General features: G+C 33.3%; 1 non-coding gene across 1 annotated transcript; it reads right to left on the bottom strand.

Annotated features, from left to right (window-relative positions):
• Nucleotides 1-422: 422 nt before the first annotated feature.
• Nucleotides 423-529, bottom strand: LOC133793019 (small nucleolar RNA R71). Its single transcript, XR_009874484.1, has one exon. It is a non-coding gene; the product is annotated as a small nucleolar RNA R71 (small nucleolar RNA).
• Between the last annotated feature and the right edge of the window lie 4,112 nt (nucleotides 530-4,641).

The following is a 4,641-nucleotide window of genomic DNA, read 5'->3' as shown; positions in this document are numbered from 1 at the left end:
TTAGTAAAAATTTGAGCATCATGGAACCTATTGCTAATATTGTTGATGAAAATGTTGTGCCTGAAAAAATTTTGCTTGAATATTTTGCACCTATTTCATCTAATGCTCCTTCATGCATTGTTTTACCTACAACTTCTACTACTCAATTTGAGCTTAAACCAACAACCATTCAATTGTTGCCATCTTTTTATGGGTTAGATAGAGAGGATCCTTACATGCATGTCAAAGATTTCTTAGAAATTTGCTCAACATTTAAATTTCAAAAATTTTCTGATGTGTCGGTCAAACTAAGATTGTTTCCTTTTTCATTAAAAGACAAATCAAAAGCTTGGTTAAATTCCCTTCCCACGGGGTCTATAACTACATGGGATCAACTTTATAATAAATTCTTACTGAAATTTTTTCCTATGTCTAAAACTGATAGTCTAAGGAGAGAAATCTCCGAGTTTTTTCAAAAAGATAATGAAGAGTCTTATGAATGTTGGGAAAGATTTAAAGATTTATTATTAAAATGTCCTCATCATGGTTTTGAAAAATGGAGACTTGTAAAATATTTTTATGATGGTTTGACTCCCTCTAATCGTCAAATGATTCAATCTATGCATACTGGAAATTTTTTAAAATTTCAAGGACAAGAGGCGTGGGACGCCCTTGAAGATATATCTGTCAATTCACAACAATGGAATTATTTTGATCCTAGGTCTAGGTCAACTAATTCACCAAAAAGAGGAGGAAGGTATGAATTAAAAGAAGAAGTAGACTTAAGAACATCTTTAGATAAATTAGCGAGAAAAGTAGAAGCTTTAGCCATACGCCAAACTATAAACTCTCCAATACAACCAAGAAAAGATGTTTGTTCTATATGTTCTAGTCCGTGCCATAATGCCCAATCATGTCCTTCCTACCAAGAAGCCTTTTCTGAGGAGGCCAATGCACTTCATGCTTATGGGAAACCAAATGATAGCCCATTTTCATCCACCTACAATCCAAATTGGAGAAACCATCCGAACTTTTCATGGAGACAAAACCAACCCCAAATGAATCAAGGGCACCAATACAACACACAAAACCAAGCTCATGCCCCACAAAATCAACCATATCCTCAACAAAGAAAACATTCCTTAGAAGATACTTTACAACAATTTATGCAATCCACTCAACAAATCCTACAAAATCAATCTCAATCAATTACCAAACTCGAGACACAAGAAGGAAAACTTGCCACTGCTTTAGCTGATAAAGAAAAAGGAACATTCCCTAGTCAACCTATCCCTAATCCAAAAGGTCAATATGAGATAGGAAAGTCTAGTCATAATGGAGAAGTCAAATCAATTTCAACTCTTAGGTCCGGAAAGAACATTGTCAAACCTGATTACATACCCGAGGTTGAAAACGAAAAAGAAAAAGAAAAGAGTCAGCCTTCTAGTTCTAATCTCAATGACTCATCAAACAAAGAAATTCCAATCCATCCTTTCATTCCAAAAGCCCCATTTCCACAAAGATTACTTCCAATTAAAAAAGGCGGCCAATATAATGACATCTTAGAAGTTTTTAGACAAGTTAGTATCAATATCCCTTTCTTAGATGCCATTAAACAAATTCCTGCCTACTCTAAATTTTTAAAGGATCTTTGTATTGTTAAAAGAAACACTAATGTTCCTAAAAAGGCGTTTTTAACTGAACAAGCTAGTTCCATTATTCAATATAAGAGTCTTGTTAAATATAAAGATCCTGGGTGTCCCACAATTTCATGCATTATTGGTGATCATTTTATTAACAAGGCTTTACTTGATTTGGGTGCTAGTGTGAATTTATTGCCTTATTCTGTTTATAAGCAACTTGGTCTTGGCGAGCTAAAACCTACCTCTATAACTCTTCAATTAGCCGATCGTTCTGTGAAAATTCCTAGAGGCATTATAGAGGATGTTTTAATAAAAGTTGATAAATTTTATTTTCCTGTTGACTTCATTGTTCTTGATACTCAACCTGTGGAAAATATGCATGCTCAAATTCCTATCATTTTAGGTAGACCATTCTTAGCTACATCTAATGCAATCATAAATTGTCGTAATGGTGTTTTGAAATTAACTTTTGGAAATATGACTGTGGAATTGAATGTATTTAATGTGGCTAAATCTGTTGAGTGTGAGGAAATACATGAAGTTAACATGATAGATAGTATATGTGAAGATGATGGAAATGACTTACTTGATTTTTGTGAAAAATACTTTGGTATGAACTTGCATGTTGATGACTCTAATGATGATGTGAATTCTTTGGTAGAGCCTATACCCTTAAATGAAACCAAAGTTGAACATTTTTTCACCCTTAGATCATGTTCAATCAATTTCTGAGTCTCCAAAGTTAGACCTTAAACCTTTACCAAAAAATTTAAAATATGCTTTTCTAGGAGAGTCTGAAACTTTACCTGTTATCATAGCAGCCGCCTTAGATAAAGAACAAGAAGATAAATTGTTAGATGTCCTTAGAAAACATAAAGAAGCCATAGGTTGGACCATTGGAGACATTAAAGGAATTAGCCCATCCATATGTATGCATGGAATCCATCTAGAAGAGAATGCTAAAACCTCTCAGGAATGTCAAAGAAGGTTAAATCCAAATATGAAAGAAGTAGTTAGAGAAGAGGTCATAAAATTGTTAGATGTAGGTATCATTTATGGGTTAGTCCAGTTCAAGTTGTGCCTAAGAAGTCTGGGATCACAGTTGTTGAAAATGAGGAAAATGAATTAATCCCTACTAGAGTACAAACGGGGTGGAGAGTGTGCATAGACTATAGAAAGCTGAATAATGTTACTAGAAAAGACCATTTTCCATTACCTTTCATTGATCAAATGCTTGAATGATTAGCTGGCCATGCATATTATTGCTTTCTTGATGGGTATTCGGGATATAACCAAATCCCCATTGCCCCAGAAGATCAAGAAAAGACTACATTTACATGCCCTTTTGGGACTTTGGCCTATCGTCGTATGCCTTTTGGATTATGTAATGCACCTGCGACTTTTCAAAGGTGTATGATTTCAATTTTTTCTGATATGGTTGAAAGATTTCTTGAAGTATTTATGGATGATTTTTCTGTGTTTGGTTCTTCCTTTGATGAATGTTTGCACCATCTTTCACTTGTTTTAATTCGTTGCAAAGAGAAAAACCTTGTGCTTAACTAGGAAAAATGTCATTTTATGGTTAAAAAAGGAATTGTTTTAGGTCATGTAATCTCATTTGAGGGAATAGAAGTTGATAAAGCTAAAGTTGATCTTATTTCAAAACTTCCCCCACCTAAAACTGTGAAAGAAATTAGATCATTCTTAGGCCATGTTGGTTTTTATAGAAGATTTATAAAAGACTTTAGCAAAATTTCTCGGCCTTTATGTCATTTACTTGGAAAAGAAAATGCTTTTGTCTTTAATAATGATTGCCATGTTGCCTTTGAAAATTAAAAAAATTGTTGACTACTGCACCCATTATTCGACATCCTGATTGGAAAATACATTTTGAAATAATGTGTGATGCTTCTGATTATGCTATAGGTGCTGTCTTAGGACAAAGACTTGAAAAAATACCTCATGTACTTTACTATGCTAGCAAAACTTTAAATGATGCTCAATTAAATTACTCCACAACCAAAAAAGAATTGCTTGCTGTTGTTTTTGCATTGGAGAAATTTAGATCTTATCTGTTGGGCTCTAAAAGTATTGTCTACTCTGATCATGTTGCATTAAAATATCTCTTATCAAAAAAAGATGCTAAGTCTCGTTTGATCCGTTGGATTCTGCTTTTACAAGAATTCGACTTAGAAATACGTGATAAAAAAGGATCTGAAAATGTTGTTGTTGATCATTTATCTAGACTAGTTGTTGAAACTATACATGATTCCACTCCTATCACTGAAAATTTTCCTGATGAACAATTGATGCATATTTCTTCATTGCCTTGGTATGCTGATATTGTTAATTATTTGGTCACTAAAGAAATACCATCTCATTGGTCTAAGCATGATAAATCTAAATTTTATTCTGAGGTGAAAAACTTTATTTGGGATGATCCTTACTTGTTTAAATACTGCCCTGGTCAAATAATTAGAAAATGCACTCCAAACTGTGATCAATCTAAAATCATATCTTTTTTTCATGATCATGCATGTGGAGGACATTTTAGTGGTAAAAAAACAGCTGCTAAAGTTTTACAATGTGGTTTTTATTGGCCTACTATCTTTCATGATACATATGTTTATTGTAAAGCTTGTGAACGTTGCCAAAAATTAGGAAGTTTAACTAAAAGAAACATGATGCCTTTAAATCTTATTCTTATTATTGATATATTTGATGTTTGGGGCATTGATTTTATGGAACCATTTCCTAACTCTTTTGGTAATCTTTATATTCTTGTTGGAGTTGATTATGTGTCTAAATGGGTTGAAGCTATTGCATGCCACACTAATGACCACAAAGTTGTGCTTCGGTTTTTAAAAGAAAATATATTTTCCCGTTTTGGTTCACCACGTGCTATCATTAGTGATAACGGTACACACTTTTGTAATAAGTCATTTGAACATTTGATGAAACAATATGGCATTATGTATAAAGTCTCAACACCATATCACCCACAAACTAGTGGTCAAGT

The sequence above is a fragment of the Humulus lupulus genome, chromosome 7 (genome assembly GCF_963169125.1).
Source record: "Humulus lupulus chromosome 7, drHumLupu1.1, whole genome shotgun sequence".
Lineage (NCBI taxonomy): Eukaryota > Viridiplantae > Streptophyta > Magnoliopsida > Rosales > Cannabaceae > Humulus > Humulus lupulus.
This window is presented reverse-complemented; position numbering and strand designations above follow the sequence as displayed.